Source organism: Hydra viridissima, unplaced genomic scaffold (genome assembly GCF_058129835.1).
Source record: "Hydra viridissima isolate aposymbiotic clone 2 unplaced genomic scaffold, HvirCarnegie_v1 scaffold_4, whole genome shotgun sequence".
NCBI classification, from domain to species: Eukaryota; Metazoa; Cnidaria; class Hydrozoa; order Anthoathecata; family Hydridae; genus Hydra; species Hydra viridissima.
In genome coordinates, this window is record NW_028324303.1 from 5026613 (window position 1) to 5044375 (window position 17763).

Consider the following 17763-nt stretch of genomic DNA (forward strand, 5'->3'; position numbering starts at 1 on the left):
AGGTATAAAAAATTCTTTTTTTAAAAAAACTCTAAAAATCCGATATATTTAAAAATGAATATATTAATAGACTGATATAGTTTGTAGGTTTTTTTATTTTATTTTCGAAAATAATAATAATATGAAAAAGAAAATTAGGTAATTAATTAATCAATTTTCAGATTCCTCTGTGGTCTGTTTCCACCTCCACTAAAAACTTAGACTTAGGTACAAAATAAACTTGCTTCAATAAGTCATCCAAAAAATGTGAGTTTTTATTCAAAGCCCTTCCACTTATTAAATATTTATTAAAACTGTATTAAAAACTTTATTAAAAAAAGGTTTACTGTACTAAAAAGAAGTGCATACCTTTTATTTTTACCTCGTTTCTCACCAAACAAACGAAAACTAAAAAGTCATTTTTCACTACCAACTCACTAAAGACCTCGTTTGGTATTTGGAGACTTAAGTTTAAGTTCGAAGAAGAAAAACAAAAGATTAGCTATTTGAAACAAGTTGCCAAGCCCATTAAACAATCAAAAGAAAATGTTCTATTGCTGTTGCTCATATTCTCACACTTCGAAAATATTTTTTACCACCGGAATCTTTGGAATTCCGTTTTAGAAATCCCTACTAAAATTCATTAATCTCTTAAAGTTTTTCTTGGAAAAACAAATTAAAATGATTCAATTTTAAAAACGTTCAATTTAAGTGACGTTAAAAAACTAAAATGCAAAATATGTAAATAAATTCCCATTTGAAAGTCCAAGTTTTAATATCAAAAAATATTAAGAACGTTCAAGAGGACGTTCAAATAAATAAAAAGTAATACATAACGTTGAAACAAGGCATCTCCGTTATACAAACGCTATAAGTATAATTATCAATTAATTTTCTTACTTTATACAAAAATGAGTTACTTTCACAATTATCATGAGAAGTAGCAATTAAATGAAAAAAAATTTGAATTAAATGTGCAATGTGTTTATTAAATTTTTAATAGTTTAAAAATATCCACTTATTTTGAAACAAGTTCAAAACTCATGATGCAATCTTCGTGCCATTTGTTCGTCGTTTCAAATGGATTAATTTTGTTAAAATTTTATTAGTTTGTAAATTTTCTATAAAAAGTTAAACTTCCACAGCATTCATATTAAGGACGTACATGCTGTTATGGTTTATCTCTTTTGAATTTCTTCGGAAAGTAATGAAGATGTACGCTTGGTCTTGCTTATTTATACTATTTTTTTGCTGGTCGTATGATTCAGCGCCTCTGCCGCAGGGTATGTATTATCTTGGTAATTTGTTTTCCTCATTCGTTTTTCATCTCAACTCAGCTTAAAGCTAAGTCTTAGTTTTAAATCTTTTTTACTTTTTGTTGGTATTTTTCAATAGCAACTTCGTTTACAGACTCAATTACTAACGAATTAGTGTCTACAGCAAAAGAACAACTTGAAGCAGACCCCTTATCAGTAGTGACAACATTGGAGACAACCATTGACGCCAATTCATTGTTATCTGTAGAAACTGCAACAACTTCATCACTGGTTGCAGTTGAAAATGGTAGTTGCTAGTTTTTTGTTTTTAATAAAAATATAATCATTACTTTTACTTCGAGACTGTTATAAGACTATATTATTTATAATTTATTGTCATCGTCATCGTCGTCATCATCATCTTCATCTTCATCGTCGTCGTCGTAGTCATCGTCATCATCATCATTTATATTCTGACTATTGTTACTTCTATTGTTATTACTATTATTATTATTGTTATTATCATTATCATTATTATTAACATTATTATCATTATACCAATTTTTTTAACAGCAACTGGACCGTTCATAGACTCACTTACAAGCCAACTAGTCTCTACAACGGTAGAACAACTTGTGACAGACCCTTTGTTAATGGTGGTAACATCGGAGAATACAATTGATACTACTACATTGCAGTCACCTGTAGAAGCCGCAACAACTTCATCACTGGTTGCAGCTGAAAGTAGTAGTTTATTATTGTTATTATTACTATTATTACTATCATTGTTTTTGTTTTTGTTATTTATATTGTTATTATTATTGTTACTAATACTATTATTATTGTTATTATTATTTTAATAATCATTATCATTATCTTTATATCAATTTTTTTAACAGCAGCTGGACTGTTCACAGACTCACTTACAAGCCAACTAGTCTCTACAACGGTAGAACAACTCATAACAAACCCTTTATTAATGGTGGCAACAGCGGAGACAACAATTGATAATAATTCATTGCAATCACCTGTAGAAACTGCAACAACATCATCACTGGTTGCAGTTGAAAGTGGTAGGTTGACAATTTTTGGCTTTTTAATAAAAATAATGATTGATATCAATTCATTGTTTTCCTCAATAGTAACTTCTTTAACTGCGTCACTATTTGCAAATGAAAACGGTAATAGTTTATTATAATTTCTACTACAATAATTATTCCACTTTCTTAAATTGGTCAAATTATTTCTCTTTAGGAAATATTTCAAACGCAAATCAAGTAAGCAGAGGAAAATACGGTAATTATAATACGTAAATGGGTTCTTCTTTAATTAATCAAAACGAAAAAACTTCTTTTATATTGAGACAGTTCAATCTCAATGTAATGGACTCTATGTAATTTCGATGTAATAAAATAAACTTCAATTTCCCTCCTTTTTCTCTAACGGAACTGTATATTAAAAAAACTTTCGATATTTCGAAAAACGATCTTTCGTTTTTCTTCGTAGTGCATCGTATCAAAGTTCTATTGAAATCAAATTGCTTTTTTTGGATAAAAAGAATCTCGTTTATTTAGTAAAAGCCACCCAGTGTGACGAGATGAAATGCTTACTTCCAAAATGCCGTTGTGCTAGTGAAGAGATTCCAGGTGGTTTACGTAAAGAAGACGTTCCCCAAATGGTTTTATGGACAATGTTAATCTTTTAAACTACATGTTTTATTCGGAACGACGATGTTAATCTTTTAAACTACATGTTTTATTCGGAACTCTTTGATGGAATCAAAAACCCAAACGGTTGTCCAGTTAGAACTACCTATTACGTTTCTCAAGAAAATACAGACTTCAACCTAGTTCAACAGCTATACGAAAAAGGTACTTTAATTTTACTTGGCCGGTTGAAGATAATTGATAGATAATTTAACTTGACTGAGATAACAAGAGGTTTTTTTTAACTAAAAAGGTCACGAAATCGCAGATCATTCTTTGACACATCGAACGCCAAATTTATGGTGGAGAGACGTAAGCCTTTTATAAATACTTTTCACGTCTCAACATTTTTTACTTTCTCGTTAATCCAGAAATTTAAAAGGTTCTTCTCTTTCAAATAGAGTACGTATGATGAGCTTGAAAAAGAGATAGTGGGCCAAAAAAACGAAATTGAAAAAACAAATGCTAAAGTTTATGGTTGGAGGAACCCGTTTTTGAGACCTGGCGAAACAACTTATAGCGTACGAATTTTTTCTTTTTAAATAAACTTTAGATCCGCTGCCTAACTTTTACATTTTAGTCGTTCTTTATAGATTCATGCAGATTTACATTTAGTCGTTCTTTATAGATTCTTGCGGATAACAATTTTTTGTACGATACTTCACTTTCTACGCACTCTGGTTCAAAATGGTGGCCATATACCTTGGATTACTTGACACCGATATGTGTTGATGAACCGTGTCCTGAAAGTAAGTTATATTTTCTTCTTCTTCTATTTTATTGTTTTGAGGGTTTTACATTTTTTTGCCTTATTTTAGTGTCGTATCCTGGATTGTGGGAAGTTCCTCTGACATCACTATTGGATGGTGTAAACGGACCCGAATCTCAATGCTTGCTTGATAGCTGTGTCCGCAGCTTAAATGATACGGACAGTGTCTACAATTTCTTTAAACTAAACTTCATGAGGCATTACAGCGACAAAAAACAACCTTTTGCTTTGTTTGGCCACTCTTCTTTTTTTTTGCACGAAGCTTATTTATACAGACAAGAAGGTATGTTGTATTTATACAGACAGGTATATACAGCTGCGGACAAAACTACGTGAACGATTGCAAATAGTTTTTTTTAATGAAATTTTCAATGTCTTAAAATAAGTTTATAGTTTAATACTATTTATGGTTGGATAGAGCGTTTTTTGCTCTATAAGACTGTGTAAAGTGTATTCTCTAATAATTTGTTTAAAATTAAACATATCTAAATGTTCAAAAAGTATCAAATATTTTGCGCGACAAAACCACGTGAACAATTTATAAAAGCGTCATTTTTGATGCAAATTATATTATATTCACATCGAAATCAGTGCTTTTAAAAATCGTTCATGTGGTTTTGGTATTCTAAGAACTTACAATCATTTAAATTTCTCAAGATTATTCTGTTTAACATCAAAAAATTAAGAAAATTAAACTATAATGGTTCGTCAAACTGATTCAAAAATTGAAAGCTTGGTTTTGCGTTTGCGCAAAGAAGAAAAATGGTCCATTGGGCAAATTGCAGCTCATGTGAAGATGTCAAAAGGTGGAATACATAAAATTATACACCGAGAAAAGAGCAAAAAGATCGTTAAGAAAGGTGGTCGTCCACGTATTACGGATAAGCGGTAATATTCCTTTAATTTTATTTTTTTTAATATTTAATCTTAATAATATTAATGTTAATGTTAATTTTAATGTTTAACATTTTATTTTTTAGTACTGATCGAAATATTGTGCGAAAATCTCTTGAGAATCCACATTTGACAGCCCCTGAAATTCGTCTGCAAACAGGCATGGAAAACGTAAGCACACGAACGATTCAAAGGCGTTTAAACGAAGGAGGTCTTTATGGGCGCAGACCTGCAAAGAAACCATTCCTTAAGCCGAGGCACGTCAAAGATCGCCTACAGTTCGCTAAAGATCACTTAAACTGGACGGTTGAAAATTGGAAAACAGTTTTGTGGTCGGATGAAAGTAAATTTAACATGGTTTGCAGCGACGGTCGAGGTTATGTTAGGCGTCCAGTAGGTAAAAGATTTGCAAAAGAGTATACAATAGGAACTGTAAAATTTGGGGGTGGCAATATAATGATTTGGGGGTGTTTCTCCTGGGCTGGAATTGGTCCGTTTTACCGTGTAAACGGTATAATGGACCAACTACAGTACAGGGAAATATTATCTAATCAAATGTTGCCACACGCTTTAGAAAAAATGCCTCACAATTGGGTTTATCAACATGATAACGACCCTAAACATACAGCTTTGACTGTAAAAAATTGGCTCATAAATAATAGCATAACGGTTTTGAAGTGGCCTGCCCAATCTCCCGACTTAAATCCAATCGAAAATTTATGGATTGAAGTTGAGCGACGCTTGGGAGGTCGCAAATTTCAAAAACTGGATGAACTTTTTCGAGCCGTACAGTATGAATGGGAGGCATTACCAAAACAGTTACTAGAAACTCTTGTAGAATCTATGCCAAGACGGTGCAAGGCCGTTATCGATTCTAAAGGCTATGCAACTAAATATTAATATTTGTTTTTTTTTAGAATCTATTATTTGTTGATGTTAGTAAAATTATTCTTTTACGTTTATATAATCGTTCACGTGGTTTTGTCGCGCAAAATATTGATGCTTTTTGAACATTTAGATATGTTTAATTTTAAACAAATTATTAGAGAATACACTTTACACAGTCTTATAGAGCAAAAAACGCTCTATCCAACCATATATAGTATTAAACTATAAACTTATTTTAAGACATTGAAAATTTCATTAAAAAAAACTATTTGCAATCGTTCACGTAGTTTTGTCCGCAGCTGTATGTTGTTAAACGAGTTCTAAAAGTATCTATAATTCTTTTTGTAAAGCTGAATATCTTAGTTTTGAGTATTCTTTTTTGGTGCAGGTTTCAAAAAATTTTTGGTTGAGATTTTACAATTATCCGATGTCTATTTTGTAACGGTGGAACAAGCGATTCGATGGACTCAAACACCGACTCCATTAAGCAACTTAAACACATTCATGCCGTGGTCTTGTAAGAAAAACAGTCCCGACAGAGGTTAACATCTACGTAAAAAAAAAAAACTTTTAAAAAGTTTTTATATTGGTTTATTTGCTTATACTAATATTTTCAATAATATATAATACTTTAAGATAGACTACACCAGAAAATCGATTAGCACCGTGTGTTAGCCGTGTGTTTGATAGGCACTCATTTTAGGCGACCCAAAATTTAAATACCTTACGCATTTTAAAACGTAGATTTACATTTTCAAAACTCAGCTTTAAAAATGTAGTTCAAAACAGATTTTTTGGTGTAAAAAGTTGTACATGATGGTTTCGGTAAAAAAAAGAAAGAAAATTGATGGTATGTTGTAATAATTTCAGTATATATTATTACACTAAAATATGATTTTTACAGAAGCCCGCTTAGAGGCTGAAATCGTTTATAACATTAACCTTAAGATGATTCACGATTGACCCTTTTATTAAATTCATAAAAATTAAAATAAATTGTTTCATAGTAATTAACCGCCCATAGTGTTAAAATTTAAACGAGTTGTTTCAGGGTTAAAACAAAGTGAGTTAATGTCGAAACTATTTAAAAACAAAACACGCAGCGCAGTGACTCAAAACAACAAAAAAATGGCAATAAACCCAAAAAACAGTTTTTTTTAAAACTGTTTTTTGGGTTTATTGCCAATAAGATAGGAATTTCATTTTTTTTGGTTCAAATTAGAAGAATTTTCTAAGATAATACAGAACATATACACACTTTTTTGTTTAAAATTTCAGCTAAAAAATGTTCCACCGAGTTCCATGGAAATATATTTCCATTTCAGTTAAATAACATTTTTACTTTTAGAATATAAAGGGATTGGTGCGGTCACCTGTGGTATAGGGAGTTAAAATCGTAACTAATCAAATTCAAGAAATAAAAATGTCAATGAACCCATAAAAAGCTTGTTTTCCGTCATTTTTTAACAGCAGTTTGTTACATCAAAACAAATGAAAATGGGAGAAAACAAGGCTTTTATGGACTCATTACTATTTGTATTTCTTGAATTTGAGTTTTTTACTTGTGTAACTTGTTTTAATGTATCAAATATAGTTTCAAGAAACATAGTTTTGTCATCATATGCTTCATAGAAGTTTGTTAAAATATTTATTGTTGATTTTGAATAATAATTTATTATTCGATAAGAACTACATATTTGAAATAGCATTACTTTACAACTTCAGTATTTCCTGTAATATACATGTAACATTATTTACTTAAACATTATAGGAAACTTAATATGATAATTGTCAAAGAAATAATAACGTAAAATGTTAAACAGTGTAAAGTGAAAAATTATAAAGTACTCAAAAATGTTTCTCATATATATTAATGATTTTATTAATTTGGCGATTCTTAAAAACAATAAAAAGATTAAATCTTATCCCGAATATACATGAATTAGGAGTGGATAAGATATGATTATGGAAGGATTTACTTATAAAATGAAATAAAACTGAAGAAATTAATAATGAGAACATAAATAAAGTAAAGGTTACTTTAGCTACATTTATTTCGAAAGTGAAGTAAAAACTAAAACAATGTGGCAGAAATTATGATTTATTTATAGAAATGGGTGGTTCTTGGAGAACGAAGCAGTAGAGAAAAAAGTAAAAAAACTAGGTGTTGAAGTTATTTATATGATTGTAAGAAAATTAATGAAATATAACAGATTTGAAAAAAAGTTTTTTTTAATGTATTAACATCCTTAAAAAACCATTGTTATGCATCAAGTTGATCAATGTACCAAGATGTTGCGCTTGAAAATTTTAATCAAATTTTTTTCTAACACGTGTGAAAGCCTATACGCGCAATGTACGCGTCAAAGTTGCGCTTAAAGAGTATTTTTGTCAACAAACTTGAGTTCCTTGACCTAAAAAACTAATATTTTCATATAAAATGTTTATTTACAACTTTTATCAAATTTCATAGAGTTTTTGCCTATTTTTGATCATCCTGAGTCCACTGAGCACAGTTTTTGCTTTAACGCGTTTATATTATTGCGCGATTCCGCACAAAAATATTCAGTTTCAGTTTTGATGTTAGACTTAAATTTGTTCATTTAACTGCCCCATTGAAGTTAAACTCTTTGAGTATTTTACTAATTTTAATTATGTAGCAAAATTAATGTTTTGTACTTTTAAGAAGAAAATTTCTAAATAGATTTTAAAGAAAACGAACTTTGAGGGACATTTTCAACTATAAAGCAAAGATATATTAAAGATATTTTTTCCTTACTGCTCAGAAGGTATATTGGATATACGCTTACTTCCTGGTATAAATTATAAACATATGGAAAAATATTTGACTCATTTGCTCATGTTTTTACACTGATTGAGAGCCACTTTGTATGCACCGTTTTTCCTGAGCTTCCCTAAATGTGGACCAACAAACACTCTGTTAATGTTGGTTGGACAGCCTAGGAAACTTTTCCTACAAGTAGAGGAAGCAATAGAACTTTACGCATTCTTGTTGCATACTTGTGAATATCCCGATTATTTTCAGATCATCCTCAATTTTCCTCATAATTTTTTTTAGATCATCCTCAATTTTCCACTCAGATTGAAATATTATTAATATTCACAACCTCATAAGATTTCTTTAATTTCTTTTCATAATCTAAAGTCATTTTCAATACAGAGATGATCAACTTTGAATAAATAACCACCAGCCATTTTTAAAATTACTCATAAGACCTTACTTTGCTAATCACTACAATATAACAAAGAATTACCATTCTTGTTGTAGTAAACTTATCTATACCAAAATCCTCAACACTTTATTCTAAACACCAGTTCTCAACATTGATGCTGCCAAGAAAGAATTATCTTTAAACAATCCAAAGTTCTTTATAAATAAACTGATACTGACTGATTCCACTGACATGATCTTTCAGGATGATTCATCTTTCCCAATAGAATCACTGCGCTTAACATCTTCATTACTGTTGGAATCAGAAATTATTAAAGCACTAGAGTCTTTCATCCAAAAAAGTAAAATACAAAAATATTCATACATTTTCTGTTATCCATAACTTCAATTCTGAAATGTAACAAATCATTTAGAGATAAAATTTATGTACAGATTACAACATTACTGAAAGAAAATATTACCATTTTCAAATAATATGCTGGTTTCATTTGATTAAAACACAATTATTTAACAATTACTTCACAGCCTAGAAAAATCATAATAAATAGTAGCTTAATAATATCTCAATTATAACCCAATAAAAGTTACAAAAATTTTTTACGATAAACTGAAATAAATAATTTGTTGAACTCAGGGAATTTAAGCAGTAATCTAAACACTGATTGAATACCTGAAGCTTTGTACAAATTACAATTGATAACAATGCTTTTTAGGGCTTTTGATTTTTTAAGTTTTTCTTCTTGTCCTACAGAAGTTTTAAGCACTTCATTCTACTTGTATCTAGCTTTTAATGCTTAAACTAGATGAGCATTTTAATGCTCTGACTAACTATTTTATATAAAAAAAACTCATTAAAATCATACCAGGTTACTTTTAAATCATCATGTAATTAACAATAACTTGTAACAAACTCCAACAAAAATTTGCAATAAAAAAATTTTCATATCAAAAATTATACAAAATCATTTTAAGAAAAATTAAAAAATTAAAAGTATATATATATATATATATATATATATATATATATATATATATATATATATATATATATATATATATATATATATATATATATATATATATATATATATATATATATATACACACACACAAACACACACACACATACACACACACACTTAACTAATTAAAAACGAGTTGAAATTTGTATAAGCTGAGTAAATATCAAATGAAGATATAATTGTATAAGTTGTGTATAGCAAATAAGTAATAAGTATTAAATATTATTTTTGAACTATTTGTGTTATTGTATACTTGTATTATTAATACTTGTATTAGTAAAACTGTAGTTTTCCTGATCAAAAACTTCCCTAGGATATACTGCAGAATGACGACGACCACCTTTTTTTCTATACTTGTGTTGGATTAAATATATTACACATGCTACAGAAATAAAAAAAACTACAACAAAACACAAAACAATCACAGCAATGTTTGTGTAATTAGGATATGCTTTATTTCCTTCTGATTTATAAGTTGAGTAACGAGAACATTTTTTTTTATTAAAAATACTTAAACACTTGCAAGAATTGCATCCAAATATTTCAACTAATACATCCTCTTGTTTAACATCTTCATTGTCTATATTGACTGTGAAATTTAAATGATTTTTTATGCCATTTAACACCTGTGCTTGTTTAACAAAAATTGAATATTTGAAAAACAAGCTTTTATCAACTATACCCCCATAAAAACTCACAGATAGAAATTTTGATTCTATGGTACATTGAATCTGTGTAGAATCAAGGAACAGAACATCTTTTTCTATAAATAAATGCACCAGCTGATTCATTTTTAAAGTAGGAACACACTGGGTTGATGCTGTTTGCAAGTAAACTGTGTAGTTTCTGCACTCCTCCAAATCAGTTAACCTACACTCTTGATTTGCACAAACTATTTCATTTGAGAGTTCAGTTGAATTGAAGATGCTATACTGTATTGTTTGTTGAACATAATCAATATCTACATAATTTTGTGTAAACTTTGATTTGATTAACACAACATCTTTTTGATATATGACACTCACATCTGTTTCTAGTGAGATTTCTTTACATTCGCACTTATTATATCGATCAGAGCTGTATATTACAGTTGAAATAACAGTGAAGTTTCTTTTCAACACTAACAGCCATGTTTCGAACTCATCTGTGATAATGCATTGAGAAATCCCAATCTTATACTGACTACAAAAATTTATAGAAACTTCTTTCGAGCATACTCGTGGGAAGATTTCATCTTTGAAATTACACTGAGTTAACGTTAGTGAGTTAGAGCTATTACTTGGATAAAGTAGAAAAAATTTACCGGGCTGGATTAAACACGATGGTTCAGCTATCGAAAAAAAGAAGTTAAATGGAAGCCATGAAAATAAGAAGACAAAAGATAAGAGTGGCATAATCCATAACCTTTTATGAAACAGGAAAATAAAACCTGAAGACTAACATTAGTCAACTGATTTTGCGTTCACAGCATGCGCTGTTTGTGGAATATTTTAAAAATAACCGTTTACGTTTGTTTCGTTTTAACAAGCTTACGGAACCGATTATTTACGAGACCAATTTTGTGATCAAAATACCAATGATATATTATTTATATATAATATATCATTGCAAAATCCATGCCTGACAAATCCCGATAAAATAGTGTAATTTTAGGCGCAAAGCATTATGGGCTTTCTTGCAGGACCAAATAATTTTTATAAAACGTAACTTAACAAAATTTATCAACTTTTGCATTAATCATACTTTAATATACTTTGTAATGATATAAAAAGATAAATTTGTAACACAGCTTTTGCATAAATTTTTTAAATCATATATTATCACTTTATTCGTTTCTTATTAGTTGAAATATATATTTCCTATTTAGATACTAAATAAGTAGCTGATGATTGTGAGAAAAAAAAAACAACTTTTTTTAAGAAATATGTTTTTTTGAAAAATGACTTAAAAATAAAATTAAGCATGTTTAATACAAGCCATCTTTTTTTTACATGTCTTGTTTCGTAGTGCCATATCTCGATTATAAAACCTTACAAAATAAGGTATTCTCATATAAACGAAGTTTCTAATAAGACTTTCTTTCAAGTGAAGGGCATGATCAACATGTTTATTATAAAGATATCTAAAATCACTTTTTATCATTTCAATAATTTGTTGTATAATATTTCTTTTAGTTAACAAAATTTTCATTTGTGTTAGAAAAACAGTTTCCATTTTGTAAAACAAGTTTTGTAAAAAAGAATCAGTATTAAATAAATTACTTTCACTTGGTGTCAAACTTGAAAGAGCTTAAAATTTTTTTGACATATTTGAACTTTCTTTATCAAATAATCAGCAATTGATTTCAAAACTTCTTAAACTGAGTGTGAGAAAATTAAATCATTTGAAACATTTGGTAATACTCAACAGGAGCGGATACAGGAATTTATAACTGTGTGGTCAAGTTTTATTTTCACGGTTGAAATTTCGATAAAAGATCGATATTTTAATGTTTTTTCGCAGCATTTATTGACTGAATAAAACGTCGGTAACATATAATAAGAACCGTTGTGGCCGTGGTGGAATCTCTATAACCAAAATCCGTAAATTACGGAAGACAAATTTAAATTTTTAGGGATATTCCTTAAACGAAAAAACCCAAAACAAATGTGGTTGCCGTTAAATTTACTTTATGTGGCCATTACCACAATTGCCACCCCTTAGATCCGCGCCTGCATAAGGTTCTAATTTTTTTTTTTAATAATGCAGATAGCTGTTTTAAAATCACTTATTCATTTGTAAACATTTGGTTCTCAAACACTATGTTGGTAATTGAGTCAATTGTAACTGCAACAGAGAAATCTGATTCTAGGAGATAATTACTGTTAGAAGTAGATTGTTCTATGGAAAGGAGTACTAACACATTTTGATAAGCTGATTTGAATTGCATTGCTGTTGGTCAACCATTCCAACTTCCTTTACTTCGAATTAATGCAAAATAATTCTCTACACAGTCCGGATTAAACTGAGCTGTGAAAATATAAAAGAAATCCTTGTAAAGCTATTCACTCATGAGACAAATAATATTAGAGATAGTGATATCTAAACCCCAATGGGTGGATATAACTTTTTGACTGTGAGTACCACAAAAATGCCACCCCTTGATACAAAGTCTCAAATCTTAAAGCTGTTGTATAAACTTGTTGTATAGAGTTAAAGCAGAACGTGTTGGTTTATCTGTTTTTGATTTACGAGAATTCAATATATCAAACAAAATATCCATGATTTTAATAAAAATGGCTATCAAGAAAAAATTTACAGGCAATAGTTTGACAGAAGCATATATATTCAAAATAGTAGGAACTTGACTACTAAATATTTTTACTATCCTTGATAAATTGGTTAAACACATGGAATTGTTACTATAAAAATAAGCAATTGGTTTTTTTCTATTTTGTTAATAACCCATAGACCATCAATACAAGAATTTTGTTCACTTGTTTGCCATTAGATTGAATTCCAATGACTTTGTCACTGTTTTTTGTCAAAATCAAGATACTGCTTTAAAGATATTTCATCAAAACAAGGCTACAGTTCCGTTTCAATTTTGTCTTAGTGTCTACTCTCATTTTTAGTAAAGCCATAACCTTATTGGAAAATCCAGGTTCTAGGCTCCCAAAAGATTTTTCAAAAAACAATAAAATCTGCTTTTATTTAAATAGATATCAATGGTACGCTGAGTCTTTTTTAAAATGATTAGGGCCCAGTTTAAAAACTAATTTTTTATGTAGATAAAAAATTTCATTGAAAAGTATTACGTAACAGAAACCAAATTTTTGCAGCGGAATAGATACCTAAGTTTAACATTTTCCGCAATATTATGAGGAGGGGGGGGGGGATGGAGTTTGCCCACAACGATGTTCTAATAAAACGAAATAGATCATCATCATCATATCCAATCTCCTTAAAAACAAGAATGAATATTATCATGATAACTTACTAACCTGAAAAAAAATATCCATATAATGCACCTCTGATTTGCTCATAAAAATTCCTTTTCATATGATTATTATATTGTTATAATTATCACAACTATAATAAACTATATTTTGTTACTTATTACTATTGTTTAATATCAGTAAACAATACTATATCATTTTAATGATGATATGCTATCATTTAATAGTTTAATTTTAAATTTTAGTATATTGATTATTTATTATGATAAAAATTATCTACTTGGTGGTTATCCTGAGTGAATGAGTATCAGATGGTGCGCATTATATGCATGCACCCTATGGTCATTTTTTAAAAAAAAAAGTTTGGCATTTAAATAGCATTTATGCATGACAAATTTGCTCATAATTATTATCAAATAATAATTATTTGCACTTTTGTCATCTTATCAAGCAATTCATGTATTTTTGTTTAAAAAAGAAATAAGTGATTTCTGTTTTTTTTTTAGAGATTTCAAATGTCTTGTTGACTTTTGCAATGAGCTTGTGCCAAATAACAGCAATGTCAATCATTGAAGACTATTGCTGGCATTATCTATAATTATAAGGCAGTTGGTGGCATTATCTATAGTTAGATAATTATTATGATTATTATAATTACTATAACTATTATAATTATTATGATTATTATATCTATTATAATCATTATAATTACAGCAACACAATTATTTAAGTCAACTCCCGATATTCAAGTAACACTGTTTTATCTTTGTCAGCTCAACTCTTAAACAATAAGCCTGGTTCCTATTAACAGATCTTTGTCCTTTTAAACTGCTAACTGTTGTTTTTACTCAAAAAATTGATCTAATATCAGCGTTATTTTACGTATTCATCTTCTTTCCTTCTTGCACTATCTTTCTGTTTGGTGTAGAGTTTTTCTAGCTTAAGATGAATTTTCTGGTATTGATTGAGATTCATCCAAAAAAAGTCGGAAACCAACAGAACTTTTTTCTCAGGGTATTGTAATGAAGGTCAACTATGGTCTTCACAAATGTCTACTATTTATTTTACTGTCTTTACAAATGTCTACTATTTATTGATTCTTTACTACTGGTGCCATTAGTATTTTAACCAAGCATAGAATATCTTCTCAATATTTGAAGATGAAATTGAAGGTGAATTTTAACAGTATAATTCATAATTCAGGCTCTACTTTCATTTTCTTTCTTTTTAAAAATTTATGTATTTGTTTACAAACATGGAACAAATTGTAGAAGAAACTAAGTATAACTAAATATAAAACTTTTTTTTTCTTTCTTTTAAAATAAAAATACTGTATTTAATTAAGTAGTTACAATCTTGCCATGAATATTGGGCCCGGCAGTCTCTAAAATAGTCCTTGCCTTCTCTCCACACCATAGGTACACCATAAGACAGACAGTTTATTTCACCCTCACTGCAGCGGTTTATGTTTACGCAGGGTTTGCAGTACATATGTGGGGGAAGGTTTTTGTCTTGATCACGCAGCCTTATTCCAAAATATGCATGGTTAAGGGACTTTACTAACGGAGATATATTGTGCATTGCTGGTCACTAAAAGTTACCGTCCCATACAAATATCAGAATCTATTAATACTGTTTTTGCACTATTTATTTTTATGAAATATAAAATATTTAACAGATATCATTGCTAGTAAAAAAGTGACAGTGATGAACAAAGCTTAAGAAATATAATTGAAATAATGTTTATGGATATAGCAATAGACAACCACTACTGCTGACCGTCACAAGGACACGAGCAAGCACTACACAGCTACTCATGCTAGCAGTTAAATAACCATTAAGCTATTTAGCACCATCCTGATAATTCAATCCATATCTCAAAAAATAGACCTAATTGAGCAATATAAATGCTTAATTCGGATTTAGAAGGAAAATGTTCTTAAGAAAGTTTTCCTTAAGAAACCAAGGAAACATTTTGATGCAGACCAGCGTAGTTAGTTGCAAATGCAGCAACAGCTTTTACTTTTTGGTTCAATAATAATAGCTTTTGCTGCCAACCATACCCGCATAAGGAAGCAAAGTTTAATATACCATAGTAACTTAATGTAAGAAATTTTAGTCTAAACTAAACTATATATCCTTTGTTTTTATTTTTAGTATATAGCAAGTGCTATTCTTATGCCTTTTTTTCAAATACTAAATAGCTGATTAAACTTGATTAAATTTAGTGAAAAAAATAACTGAGTTATCAAGTCAATTGATTAATTGAATTATTCTCCTATCTTAAACTTTTGTCCATTATACATAGAAATTCTGCCATTAAAATGCTTTTCAATAATTTTGTGATTCAATCAAAAATATGCCGGATTTTATACGTGAATAAACTAGCTTTCATAACAGATTTTTCAAATAGTTGATTTTCCGGAAAAAATTTCGGAATTTCATTCGACGTTGTAAGAGGATTATGTAGATTTGATCGTAAGGATTTAAAATTATAGTTAAATATCGATTTACATAATTTATTCGAAATCGATTGAAAAAAAAAATTCTGCTGATAGTGCGATTACAGAATTTTTTAAACAGCTCTGTTCGATTAATCGATTTTACCAGAAATGTTTACAGGACATCATTTGTTTGTTTCCAGTCGAAATTTCGGCTCCGTTCAGGTTGTAACGAAACAAGAGTCAACGATTAGTCTCCCAGTTTTTCTTACATAGTATGATTATCTAATTGCTTCTAAACTGATTTCAGTCAAAAAGTACCTAAGACTAGACATCAATTGATTGTATAGGCACGCCTTGATCGTATGGTAACCACTTAATAGTAAGGACACCTTAATGTCATGAAGTCTAAATTATTTAATGCAGCTGTGATTAATTTTATTTAAAACTCTCGACGCCAATATTTTAACTTTAAAAAGACTTAGCGAACTTATAGATATTTTCACATTTTAAACTTCAGGTAAGGGGCGGGTTTTGGGTTAGGCTTGTTAGGCGCGTCGACTACCATCTTCTTTGGTAACACTTTTTAATTAAAAAGCTTTCTAATTTTAAAAAAATACATTCTTCAATTTTTTTGTGTGATTTTTTGGGCGTAAATTAGCGATATCTAAGGAGTTTTTATAAGTATAAAGTCCCCATCTTGCTCGTTTTTTAAAGGCTTCCGAATTTAAGAAATATTTGTAAAGTGGATTCTAATTTTTGTGTCGGTAGAGTTATTTTGGACCATATTAGGCGCGCCGAACCTGGCCCGTTTATTTGGCTGACGAGATTTCGAAATCGTAAAAGTTCTTATTAAATTGTTTCCTTTTTATCCTCCGGTAACGTAACTTCAGGTCAAGTTAGGCAAAACATTTTTGCACCTAACTTTGCCCGTGTATTCGGCAAACGATAGTCCAAAAAATTATAAAATTCATTTAACTAGAGGTTTTTTTCATCTTTCAGTAGCGTAACTTTAGGACAAGTTAGGCTCCCTCCCCCGCCCCTCTCTATACCTAGAAGCGTTAACATTTCTTGACTAACTTCTTTAAAAAGTCTGTTTTAAACGCAAATTCTTGATCTTTTTTACCACAAAAACTTATTATTGTCTGTTTTAAACGCAAATTCTTGATCTTTTTTACCACAAAAACTTATTATTGTCTGTTTTAAACGCAATTTCTTGATCTTTTTTACCACAAAAACATGCCTAGTTAAAACGATAGACAAGTAATGCGATGTTCTAAATTTAGCAAAATTTGATGTTTGATAGACCGTTTAATAATTGTTTCAAAATTTCTTCAAAGTTTTGGGATTTGTAGTTCTCTTTTATTTTTGCTTCTACTTTCGTGGTTCGATGGAAAATGGGTGTGAAGCTTCCTTGGAGTTTTTTTTTTGAGATAAATCTTCTATTTTGTAGATCACACAAATTGCAAGTAAAGTAGGACTTAGAAATGGAAGCAAGACAATAAAATCAAACAAAATAGTCAAACAAAATACAGCTCTAGTTTATAGTTGTGAAGCCACAAAAAATTGAGTGCGCCCACTCTTGTTTATAGATATATGTCCAATGGAAAAAATCTTTTGTTAACCTAAATGAGCTTAATAATAATTTAGTCCGCGGAATTAAGTCAGATCTGAATC

General features: G+C 29.4%; 1 pseudogene across 1 annotated transcript; it reads left to right on the forward strand.

The window, feature by feature from the left end:
* Positions 1–1186: 1186 nt before the first annotated feature.
* On the forward strand, positions 1187–6190 carry LOC145183294 (chitin deacetylase 7-like; annotated as a pseudogene). The gene is made up of 11 exons (XR_016451793.1): positions 1187–1262; positions 1375–1542; positions 1809–1979; positions 2135–2308; positions 2490–2531; positions 2810–3106; positions 3195–3253; positions 3343–3462; positions 3570–3690; positions 3760–3993; positions 5881–6190. The product of XR_016451793.1 is annotated as a chitin deacetylase 7-like (transcript).
* The last annotated feature ends 11573 nt before the right edge of the window (positions 6191–17763 follow it).